Source organism: Bos taurus, chromosome 18 (assembly GCF_002263795.3).
Source record: "Bos taurus isolate L1 Dominette 01449 registration number 42190680 breed Hereford chromosome 18, ARS-UCD2.0, whole genome shotgun sequence".
NCBI lineage: Eukaryota > Metazoa > Chordata > Mammalia > Artiodactyla > Bovidae > Bos > Bos taurus.
The window spans coordinates 53,706,325-53,719,368 of NC_037345.1; the positions used below are offsets into that span (position 1 = coordinate 53,706,325).

The 13,044-nt window shown below is 52.7% G+C and overlaps 1 non-coding gene across 1 annotated transcript; it reads right to left on the bottom strand.

The window, feature by feature from the left end:
• Positions 1-12,972: 12,972 nt before the first annotated feature.
• Positions 12,973-13,044, bottom strand: TRNAA-AGC (transfer RNA alanine (anticodon AGC)). The gene has a single exon. It is a non-coding gene; the product is annotated as a tRNA-Ala (tRNA).

Below are 13,044 nucleotides of genomic sequence, written 5' to 3' on the forward strand. Positions count from 1 at the left end.
AATGGGGATCACGTTCTTTTACCATTGTCAGGAAGATAGGAGAGGTTGTGGCATGCTGGTGCCCAGCAACAGCCCTGCAGCCCTCAGCAAGTCCTATTGAGGTTATGAATCAGCAGCTAGTGGCTTCCAGATCACCCACACCTGACCATGATCACAATGGGGGCAGCTTATGCAGAGACCACTGCAAGTCCCAATACCGAGTCCCCATCCCAGCACCTCGGGTCCTTAACATTCTGCACCAGTTCATCTTTGGCCACTTCCCCGGCCCTCACTCCTCCACGTCCAGTTTTCCCCTCCCCTCTCCCTCCAGAGTTTGGGGAGACAGCAAGGAACGGGTCCAGCCAGAGATTCTGGAGTCACACGGACCTGACTTTAGTCAAGCCAGACCGCCTGGGTTCATATTCCAGCTCTGGGTGACTCTGAGCAAGTCATCTACCTTCTCTGAATCTGTTTTCCCATCTGTAAAATGGGTACAATAAAAGCGCCTACACTTGCATTTAAATAATCAGCGCGCATGTATTGAGATCTATAAATAAGTTACCGTTCTTACTGTTAGTGCTGAACTCCAGCCCCCTACATTGGAGCTGAGTCTGAGCAAATTATTTCGCTCATGCTCTTGAGCTCTCGGAGAAGGCAATGGCACCCCACTCCAGTACTCCTGCCTGGAAAACCCCATGGATGGAGGAGCCTGGTGGGCTGCAGTCCATGGGGTCGCTAAGAGTCGGACACGACTGAGCGACTTCACTTTCACTTCTCACTTTCATGCATTGGAGGAGGAAATGGCAGCCTACTCCAGTATTCTTGCCTGGAGAATCCCAGGGACGGGGGAGCCTGGTGGGCTTCCGTCTATGGGGTCGCACAGAGTCGGACACGACTGAAGCGACTTAGCAGCAGCAGCAGCAGCTTGAGCTCTGGGGAGGCGCCTTCGCAGGTGCGTCAAGTAGCAACCCTGGAGCGCCACCTGGTGGTCAATGCTGGAGCCACAATCTGCAGACACTCCAACCGGCTCACGTAGCACCGTCAGACCTTCAACTACTGCTCAGAGCCTCCACTATTCCCTCCCCACGATTCTGCGACATGGAACATCCCTGAGAGGCAGGGAGAGTGTTGAGGTAGGGGGTTCCAGGCCGGACACTTGCGACTTCAGGTTCGGACATTAGATCTATCTCCCCGGCCCTCCCCTAAGACTGAAGGGGCTGGTGTTGGAGGTTTGCTGGATTCGAGGTGTGGCACCAGGCTCATGTCAGCCCGTGCCACAATCGCACGATCACACACTCACAAAACGCTTACACACTGGCTCACACGCACTCACACTTGCGTTCACACAAACTAACATTGACACACACTTGAACTGAACCTGCATACATACACACACATACGCGCGCTCACACACACACAATGTGCACACACCCCAAGACTCGCCCCACCTACACCCACGGAGAGACCCACCCAGTCCTCACAAGTGAAACACACAGATAAACTACATACGCCTCAGCCCCGAAGAGAAACACCCACATCCGCAACTACAAGCACGTGAACAAAATCAAATCCATAAGGAGACCTCCAAGCAGGGTCCCCTGACTCAGCGACCGGCGCCCCTTGCGCACTTTCACACCCATCCCCCACCCCGTAGGAGTCCGGAGGGTCGCGCCTGCCCATGTTCGCACAGAGCCCTCCCCGAGGGACCCGCTAGGTTATCCTTCGGGCTCACCAGGTTCAACCCGGACCTGCCCTGGGGCGCAGGGAGCTCGGACCCCGTGGGCTGAAGGGGTGCCACAGCCAACCGGAGCTGGAGATCGGTCAGGTCCGTAGGCGTGTGTCAGGGAGCCCCACTCAGCACCCCCCGGGCCCACCCCGCGCGCCCTGAGACTCCCAGCCTGGGGACGACTCCAAGGTGAGGGAAGGACGCCTGCCTTAAACCAGGACCCCGCTGGGTCTCCAGCTAAGGTCCTGGGGGAATGTATGTGAAAGGAAGGAAAGACGACAGGGAGATCGGAAGCAGGGAGGGAGAGAGGGAAGAAAGATCTTTAAATTAGAAACTTTTGGTCCAGCTTTCTTCTGTGAGCCATGTCTCCCTGTGCCCACCAGAGGGCGCCCTGACGCAGCAAATCCCTAAAGCATCTTCTCATCTCTCCATACAAAAAGGGATTTAGGACAGTACTGAGGAGAAGGAAGAGGATTAATATCAATATCCGTAACTTAAAGCCCTACTGCACCCCAGGACGTGTGCGAAATCCTCCACGTGCCTAACTCAACACAGTAGCTCAAAGTATCCCACAAAGGAAGAAAGTGCGGCTCAGAGATGTTTAACTCTCCCAGCAACACAGAGCGCCTAAACTGCAGAGAAACTTCCAGCTCTGTTCCTGGTGACCCAACTGCCCTCTGCTCCTTGGTCACATCCCTGGCATAATCAGCTCACAATTCCCTGTGGACCTGGCCTTGCAACTTTCCCCACTCAGTCACACCCCTCTCCCATCAGCTCTTCGGGTCTCCTGTTCTCCATCCTGCCACCGAGGTTTTTGTACACTAACCCTTTCAAAAGTTGCTGCTGCTAAGTCACTTCAGTCGTGTCCGACTCTGTGTGACCCCATAGACGGCAGCCCACCAGGCTCCCCCGTCCCTGGGATTCTCCAGGCAAGAACACTGGAGTGGGTTGCCATTTCTTCTCCAATGCATGAAAGTGAAAAGTGAAAGTGAAGTCGCTCAGTCGTGTCCAACCCTCAGCGACCCCATGGACTGCAGCCTACCAGGCTCCTCCGTCCATGGGATTTTCCAGGCAGGAGTACTGGAGTGGGGTGCCATTGCCTTCTCCGCTTTCAAAAGCAGTGTCTCCCTTTCCCTACTTCACAGAGGGTCACCTTCTCCCTTCAGACTCTGGTCAATGTCACCCGTTTCGGGAAGTGGGTCCTGATCCAGAATCAGCTCCAGCAATTTCGACCCTCCTCCCCTGAGGATCCAGCCTTTTCGTTTCTAGCACTCACTTCCATACGTGATCACGGAGGCTCTGAGCTCCAGGAGCCAGAGCCCATCTCAATCATCACTGTTCCCAGTGACGTGCACAGGTGGGTCCCAGAACAGACACCAGAGGAACACTGAATGAATGAATGAAGTCTCCAGGCGGGAATGACTTCAGTGAGCACCTAAATGGGTGAATGCTCTTCTCCCCATCAGGACTCCAGAGATTCTCCAACAAACACCCACAACCAAGGAAAAGATCCCGTACTCCCCTTCAGGCCCTCCCCAATCCAGGTACAGTGAGTCTCACTACTGCCCCTCATCCCATTGAGACAGAATCTCCTGCTTTCCAGCCCCGTGTCCACACACATTGCCCTAAAACCTCCAACCCCCATCTCCTAAGTGATTCATGTCCCCTTCTCTTTGTGGCATCTGCTCCCTCACCTGGAGTGATCCAGGTGGTTCCTGTGGGGATCACTAACCTTCACTCACTGAAGCCTGGCCAATCAAAGCTCCCAGTCCCTCTCCGGTCACTGTGATTGGTGCAGAGGCAGGCACGTGACCCAGCCGATCCAATGGGAGCTGGCCATGAGTCTTTGGCTGAATAAACGGAAGTAGAGGCCTTGGAACCATCCAGACCTGAAGCTAATTCAGCGTGGACTTTATAGTGACATGAGCCACTGAAGTCCCTTCTCAGCATAACCCAGGACACATTTGGTTTCTGTACTTGAAACCCAGTGTTTTGTCTAATCAGTTTTCCTAAAGCATTCTCCAAGTGTTCGAAGAGGAAAGGGCGTAGGGGCCTCTCAGGGCCCTGCCAGACATTACCTCCGCTCCAAGGGCTGGGGCAGGACTTGAGGGGACTAGCAAAAGGTCTTCCTGATTTCTCAGGCCCGGCACTCTCACTTGCCGAGGTTCCTGAGGCTTCTTGCCCCTCATTCCTGGGGACCCAGGTCTCATGCCAACACGGCGGCAGGAAAGGCGGTCTTGCTGCCCCCGGAGCAGACCCAATGTCAGGAAAGTTCTCTGTCTGGGCTTGCAGGTCAGACGGTGCTTGTGCACACCCACAGTTCGGCCACCAGCTGGGCTGGGGAGAAAGAAATCGCTGATTTTTTTTGTTTAACTTTACAATATTGTATTGGTTTTGCCATATATCAACATGAATCCGCCACAGGTATACATGTGTTCCCCATCCTGAACCCTCCTCCCTCCCCGTACCATCCCTCTGGGTCGTCCCAGTGCACCAGCCCCAAGCATCCAGTATCGTGCATCGAACCTGGACTGGCGACTCGTTTCATATATGATATTATACATGTTTCAAGATGGTAACAATAACCCTGTATACGAATTCGCTGATTTTATCTCTAATATTCTGCCCAGATGGAAGGAGGGGATGAATGTCGTTACCTGGGGCCCATCCTGGAGCCTGGGGCCTGGGTCACCACCACAGTGTGGGGAGGGGAGGAGGGACGGCAGGCCCTAGGGTTTGAAGGGGCAGGTCGGAGGTGTCATGGGGTGCAGTCTCCTTGACCATACTGGGGAGCCTTTGGGGTGTCAATAGGGCAGGTATTGAGATACCATTCAAGCGGCCTCCTGTGGGCCACTATCTTCCAATGATCTGGGCTGGCCTGAGCCCCCTCCCATGGGTGGGACTTGACCTCCAAGCCCCGCCCACACCTGCTCCACTCTACAGAGAAGGTCCCCCCCAAGCCCAGAGGGCTGTAAAACCCGGACAGCACATGTACCTCTGCCCCAGGCCTGGGCTGCTGCTAGACCCCGACTCAGCCTCCGTCTCATCTGGCCACCTTCAGGGCCCTTCGTCCTGCCGGGACCCAGACTTCCCACTTGCATCCCCACCCCAGCATTGGCTTCAGTCCACACCCCGCCTCCTGGCCCTCACCATTAAACTCACTCCAGACCCAGATTATCCCGAGTGAGGACTGATCACCCCCACCCCATTAAGGCCAGGTTCCCCCAGACTCGGTCCCCGAGTGAGTGGAATGGAGTTCTCTGTGTGAGGCCCGTCCAGTGAACCAACAAAATGCATCTTCCCATTTTCACTGGGTTTCTTAAAACAAATGCTCAGACACTGGCAACAGCCTAAAAGCAGTTGCCATGGAACCGGAGGTAGCCAATGGGAGAGGGAGGGGTGCCAGCGCCCCGGGAGCCAAAGTCTGCTGCCAGCTCTGATGCTCTCCGAAGAAACTGGGGGATTGGGAGGGGCTGCGTGGGTCACACTTGGCTGGAGCAGGAGGGAGAGTTGTAGTTGGTCATCCAGGAGGCCCCAACTAGTGCAGGGGGCTCCCCAGAGGACCCGGAGCAGGCAGCTGTCAAAGCCGTCCTGCAGCCGGTCTTTCTGCCCAGAACATGAGAGCTGCGAGGGACAAGAAGGCCAAGGGCACCCTGGTAGAGTTTGTGGAGGACATTAATCATGCCACCATTCCTAAGGAGATCCCAGACAAGGACAGCGTCTGGAGGATTCTGTACAAGGATCGCACAGAGGACATGAGAGTCCTGAGGCAGATGAAACGATAGCTGCTGGTTGCAAGGCCCCACAGGCTACAGCGGCCAGGGCCCCGGGGACACCCCTCCTAATTAGAAGACCCAGGTCCCCCTTTCTGGTGCAGCCAGCAAGGCTAGCACGGGTGGTAGGGGGAGGGTCACAGAAATAGAGCCAGAGGCCAAAAGAGGGGCCGAGGAGGGCAGCCACGTACCTCTGCAAAAAGTGATTCTAAGGACCCTTCTTCCATCAGAGCCTGGGCCTCAGGATGGCAGAGGTGGAACAGGAGGACCTGAGCAGGGACAAATGACAAGGACAGTGTGCTGCACATGATACTCCAGACAGGCTGCAAGGAAGGCCTGCAGAAACGTGAATGAGGCAGAGAGTCCCATGGAGTTCTTGGCCATGTGACTCTTTTGGACAAAACCAAGAAGGAGGTGACAGAGAAAGAGCCCTTGGATTTGATGAGCTTGACCATCAGAGGAGCCAGAAGCGGCATCCTGACCTGGTGGCTCTTGTGCTTGAGAGGGACACACCTGATGAGACCCTCAAGGGCAGTGACTCTTCCGGAGGTGAGTCCTAGAAATGAGACGGCCAGGTCACCCAGAAGGATGTGGAGGACCCCAAGCTCTAGCCATCGTGGCCCATGGGATTTCATCAGATATCAAAACTCGTGGGGAGATGTTGAAAATGGTTTCTGTGGTGGAGTCGCTGGGCTGAGGAACAAGGAAGACAAGAGGCCCTGCTCCAGGTTTTGTCCGTCATGGCGGAGGACACCTCCGAATCGCATGAAGGTGGAAGAGGCAGCCTGTCAAGTGGTCACCGTGGTCCTGAGGAAGGCCTGAAACGGCGGGGAACCTGCTGGAATGAATGCGTCTCCACCAAGACTGAGCCCCAGACCCCCTCCAGGGCAAGAAGGCTCCCTGGGGCGCGCTGCGGAGCTGGGGGGATGAGGAGGAAGATTGGGGGGGGGGGGCGTTCCTGGAGCTCGTGGCGTTCCGGGCGACCTAAGACGTGGCTGAGGTGATGGAGGGGAAAAAAGGAAAAGGAGGTTGAAATTGTCCAAAGGCCACGTGGGGGAGGTCTTGGCGTTGCAGGAGGCCCGCGGGAACTGGTAGTCAAAGGAGGCGTCGGAAGGGTTTTAGGATACACGCTCCGAGGGGGCGTCGAAGGACCCGGAGAGCGGAGTCCGAGTCCGAGGACCCGGCGTCCAGGAAACCCCTGGACCAAGCGGGCCCGCACGGCCTGCAGGGCCCTGGGTCGAGCAGGTGGCGTCAGCTCCAGCCCCGTCTGGGAACCCGCAAAACCCGAGAGGAGGGGAGCGGCGGCCGAGGCTGGAGGGGCGCCCTCCCCAGGAGGAGACGGCGGCAAGCAAGAGCAGGAAGGGGCGTGCGGCAGTCGGGACGCAGGCCGGGGCCGGCCCAGGGCTCAGCTGCCCGCGGGCTCCAGGCCAGCGCGTGGGAAGACTGGTTGGGGCAGGAGGCTGCACCCCATGTGCCGCTAGGGCCGCCCCGAGGGGGCGAGGCTGCAGCTGCCGGTGGGGTCCCAGCTTGGCGCCCCCTCCGCCCTCCCCGCCGCGGTGGCAGCTCTGGCCGAACCATGCATTCCGGCTCAGTTGTGCGCGCCGCCCACCGCTCGCTCTCTGGTCCTTTCAGTCCCAGAAAGGTGGCGCGGTCGATCCTGAGGCAAGAAGAATGTAACGTGTAATGAGCGCCCGCGGAGGCAGCAGCCCCAGGTGACGGGACGGTCTCAGGGCCCACCCAGAGGGCTTGGCTTTGGGTCTCCCAGCTTAGCACAGGGGTGAGTGTGTCCGTGGACACCGGGCACCGGGGGAGGCCAACAGGGCCAGGGCGTTCTTCCATATCTTCCTGGAGCCCTGGTTCGTTCCACACTCATGCTTCTGGCCAGCGTCCGCCACCCCAGTCTGATGGGGACTAGCCTGTGTGATGAAGGTTCCAGCCGGGCAAGGGGAGTGTCAGGGTGCAGCTGAGCCAGGAGGCTGAACCTCCTGCTGGGGGAGGAGAGGATTACGGGAAGAGAAGCCTGAGAGGCAGGGGTTGTGCTCCTGGGGGAGGGGAGAAGAGGTGGGGGAGGGGGAGGGAGGGGTGGGGACCAGGGCACCAGGAGCAGGGGAGGAGGGGAAGGGGGAGAGGGAAAGACACTGCCCATCTGAAGTGCACTGGAACAAACGCACCAGCTTCTCAGCGCCAAGGCCTCCTGCTGGTGTCCACGGCTGAATCTGTCACTCGACCTGCATAGTGTTTAACAGAAACCTTAATTATTTGCAAAGATTTTCAATTCAGAGCCGTTCACGGAAAATCCAGATTTCCAGGTTTTCTCAGTAGCAATGATGGGCATCGCCCTTCCCACAGGTCTGTGGGTCCCTGGCTGGCTGTCCACTCCGCACCCCCAGCACTGATTTGTAGCCCCTGACTTAAGGTGATAATTTAAGGGGATAGGTTTCCCCAGTTCAGCATCTGGGTGAATTAAATGCCAGAAGGGACCCTTAGCAGGGACTTGTGAGGGGCTGAGGCTGGTCTGGGCCGGTGTTGAAGCTGCCCCAAGGCCTGTCTTTAGGAGGGGAGGAAATGTTCCCAGGAGGGAGTGCAGCCTAGCCCTAGAGTCCACCCAGATAGCCCAGCCTGGCTCTGCAGAGCATCAGCACACACTGTCTCAAGTGCGGATGCTTTTGGGATGTGTTCTCATCCCTGTGGTGACGTGGGCACCAGCCCCCACTGTCCATCGCGAAGTTTTCCCTGAATCACCATCTCCATCTCTGCTCTTCCAGGTCCTCTTATCCTGGAGCCATCTGTGTATCTGTGACCAAGATCCCATCCCCAGGAGGTCAGGAGGCATCCCCTCACCCCCGCACATCTCGAGGGAGGCACAAAGGCCTGGGTGTGTCCCCACAGCCCGGCTGGACTGTCCGAGCCCCACCTTGGATGCCCAGGGACAGAAGCCAACTTGGGAGTTGCTGTCTGGGTCGTGCTGGGAGATGGGACCCCCTCTGTGCTGCAGGAACCTTCCTGGGACAGCAAGTTTGGGGATCAGGCTGTCCTCAGCTGAGCCCTTCAACTGCCACTGACTATGGGGGCGACCTTGGCCCTTACCTCCCTGAGCCTCAACATCCTCATCTGTAAAATTCAACCTCAGATGTTCTTGTGAAGTTTAGCTGTGATCGTCCAAGAAATGTATTTAATATAGCCCCAGGTGTGGAGTATTCCATGGACAGAGGAGACTGGCGGGCTACGGTCCATAGGGTTGCAAAGAGTCGGACACGACTGAGCGACTGACACTTTGACTTTTTCACAGGCAGGAGGTGAACATAAGCCTTGGCTTTGCGGCTATTAGGAGCCAGAGAAATAGGAGGGGGACTGGGTGTGGAGTGCCCTCTGCTGGACGATGATGACACAACAGCAGGGCTGCCCAGACCAGAGACCACTCAACATCTCAGAACCTCTTCTGTAAAAATGATGGAATGGTGATGTCAACATCGTGAGGAGGTTATTTGAGAACTGATTGAGCTAATGCATGTAAAATTACTAGATTAATGTGATGAACTAAAGGTAAGTGCAAATTCCTTATCTAGTGGCCTCCCCATCTGGAGATGGAGTTTATTAAGAAGAAAGTGGTGGTGACATTTTAAGGCTGCCAGCTTCTGCTTACTGACTCTTGGAACACTTGCTCTTGGGAAAGAGTCTTGGAAAACCCAGCTGCTAAGTTTTGGGAAGCCTAAGCCACATGGAGAGGTCGTGGGCAGACGCTGCAGTTGACCATCCCAGCTGAAGCACTGAGAGTCTGTACACCCCTTATCTACACTATACCATTTGATGGAGGGTAAAGAACCCCACCCAGAACAGATCCCTTGTAGCAGAAGATTTAGATCTAATGGCTGAAAGAATCAAATATTGCCGCATGCTAAGTCGCTGCAGTCGTGTCCAACTCTTTGCAACCCCATGGACTGTAGCCTGCCAGGCTCCACTGTCCATGGGATTCTCCAGGCAAGAATATTGGAGTGGGTTGCCATGCCCCCATCCAGGGGATCTTCCTGACCCAGGGGGATTGAATCTACGTCTCCTTCACTGTCAGGTGGGTTCTTTACTTCTAGTGCCACCTGGGAAACCCAATCAAATACTACATATTTGTGATTTGGGCTTACTATGCCCCAGGAAAGTGAACAAACCCGAAGCCTTTGGGGAACAGTTCAGAGAAGGACTTCACAGGATAAATAGGAAGCATGTACAGACAATTCATAGAATAGTCGACAGAAAACTTGGGTGCGTATGCATGTGATAAATGACTCATCTTTTTGTGGAATTTTTTTAATCCAGGGTTGTTTTGTTTTGTTTTTTGGACAGCACCACAGCATGTGGGATCTTAGTTCTCCGACCAGGAATCAAACCCATGCCCCCTGCAGTGGAAGTGCAGAATCCTAACCACTGGATTGTTAGGGTATTCCTGGAAATTAAAAAAAAATAAGTCTCAAGTACTTAGATTCTGCATTGATTAGAACTAGGATTGAAACCATTGGCCCCAAGTTTCAAAGGTGCTGATGGGGGGACTTACCTGGTGGTCCAATAGTTAAGAATCCACCTTCCAATGCACGGGAGGTATGTTCGAGCATTGATGCAGAACCAAGATTCCACATGCCTTGAGGCGAGTAGGCCTACACCCTGTATTAAGACCCAATGCAACTAAATAAATAAATTAAAATTAAGAAATTTTTAGAAGTGCTGTTGGATGTATTTGTTTGCTTGGGCTGCCAGAACAAAGCACCACAGCCTCGGTGGCTGAAAAACAAAGACTTATACCACCAGTCCTATCAGATTAGGACCTGTTAATCCAATTTAAGCTCATTTTAACATAATCACCTCTCTAAGCATCCTATCTCCAAATACAGTCACATTTTGAGGTGCTGGGGTTAGGATTTCAACATACGAATTTGGGGAATGACACAAGTCAGCACATAACAATCAGAAACTTTGGCCTGGAAAGACTGTTGTGGTTTTATTTTTTGGGGGGGAGGCATACCATGAGGCATAAAGGATCTTAGTTCCCTGACCAGGGATTGAACCCACACCCCCTGCATTGGAAGCACAGAGTCTTAACCACCGGACAACCAGGGAAGTCCCCTGGAGAGACTGTTGACACAAATCTTTCCCAGACAGGTGGGGAAAGGTTCTAATTAGGTTTCAAGAATGTGAGATCCAAACAAACAGGAACCAGTGCCTGATTGTTCGATGCTGTGTCCCCATCGCCTTGAACTATGTGTGGCACCGAGAAGAAGATAAGTGTTAGCTGAATGAATGGATAAATGAATGAATGAATGAGAAGATTGCCTAGCAGGGGCCACTTTAACCCCACTGTTTTCGGTTGATCTCTTCTGGAATGTAACTCTTCACCCTGCAAAGCATGTTCTAAATGTTGGGGGTGGGAAATTTTATTTATCCATTGCATGTTTTTAAAATAGGAAGTAAAGCTCATTGCTCTGGCTGCAAATACTTAACTCCCTGATGAAAGCATCACTGATCCTGTTATGATTAACTCACTTTGTCCAGAAAGTGGGGAGTCTCCTGGCATTAAGAAATAGATGTGTGCTTTTTTTCTTCCTTTTATAAGTTTATGCAAATAAAAGGAAAATAAGGTTGTAGTAGCTTCATTTTCACATCAGCTACCTGGTCTCTGGATATTTGAGCTTGGGAGCCCTGCTCTAGCATAATCTGGAAAGGAACATGGCTCAGCCTGGGGTGTCTTGGCTACAAGTTACAGATAACCAAACTGACAGCACACGTAAACAATAAGGACATTTCTCAGCTTTTTAATTAAAATTTTGGAGGAAAGAGGCTTCCGGATTTAATCAAGTGTGTTACTGAGAACCAAGAATCGATTCCTCCACTTGTGGGCTTTTGCCTTCCTCCTTGTTGCCTTAAGGTTACAAAGTGGCTGCCAAGCTCCAGACATCACCTTCTCATACAACCAGAAAAAAAGCAGGGAGGTAGGGGTGATGACAGAGTCTTTTCCTCTCATGCTTCTACTCTTTTATCCAGCAGCAAAAATAATTCCCCAAAGCTTCCAGCACACTCATTGCCCAGAACTAGGTTACCACATACCGGTAGCTGCATGTGGGTCTGGAAAACAGTGGCGCTGACCTTTTTAGCTATTATCAGTTCAGTTCAGTCTTGTCCAACTCTTTGTGACCCCACGGACTGCAGCATGCCAGGCCTCCCTGTCCATCACCTATTATAGTATCATAGCAATACATGGGAAGAGGTTAGAAGTGATTGTCAGATTATCCAATCAACATTATTAATGACCGAGGTGAATTCATGCACAGGGCAAAAATAATTTTTAAACATTAAAAGAAAGCGAGAGAGATAAAGATGTCCCTTCTCTCCTGTACTTTCAATGAGAGGGATTCTATTTTGCATCGTAAATCCTTCTAAAGAATCACCTTCAGGCAAGGGAACTCCCTGGCAGTCCAGCGGTTAGGGCTCTGTGCTTTCGCTATCAAGGACACTGGTTGGGGAATCAATATCCCCACAAGCCATCTGGTATAGCCAAAAGACAATAAATCAATCAGTAAATCAAATCAGCTTCGATAAATCGACAGATTGCAAATAAACCCAAAACATTCATCTTATTTTCCTTTACAACCAGAAGGCTTGAGTGAATTTTTCTGTTACCAACCTCCTCTGTTCTCTGTTCATTCAAGCCTGTCCTGGGAAAGATATTTTGAATAGGGGTCTTGGAGATTCTCATAGAAATTGTTGCAATTTCCAAAGAAAAATAACCTCTCAAAGAAGCCTAGGTTTCTGATTGGCTGTCTTCCTGGATTATTTGTTGCCATGGTGATAGCAAGACTAAATAGCCTTTGTGTATTTTTTTTTTAAAGAATAAATAACTGTAGGTCTTCTCTATCAAACCAGGAAAAGATTACTTCTATCTTTCCACAAACATTATGAAATAAAGGCCCAAGTCTTTTCTAGACTTGCTTTTAGATAAAGAAATTGAAAGACTCAGACCTCCCTGGTGGTGCAGTGGTTAAGAATCAGTCTGCCAATGCAGGGAAAATGGGTTCCATCCCTGATCTGGCAGGATCCCATATACCACAACTACTGAGCTTGCGCTCTAGAGCCGACTCGCCACAATTAGAGACAGCCCGAGCACAGCAATGAAGACCCAGTGCAGCCAAAACTAAATAAATAAATAATTTTTTTAAAGAAAGAAATCAAAAGTCTCATCTCAACTAAATTAACAGAAGCATTTAGCAGTGTCTGCTCTTCTACCTGTTGTGTTAGTCACTCAGTCCTGTCTGACTCTTTTCAACCCAGTGGACTGTAACCTGCCAGGCTCCCCTGTCCATGGAATTTTCCAGGTAAGAATACTGGAGTGTGTAGCCATTCCCTTCTCCAGGGGATCTTCCCAACCCAGGGATCTAATGAAATCTGGGTCTCCCGCATTGCGGGCAGATTCTTTACCGTCTGAGCCACTAGGGAAGCACAAAATACAAACAAAGATGGAGGTACTGGGGATTGAACCCAGGGCCTCATGCATGCTAAGCATGCGCTCTACCACTGAGCTATACCCCC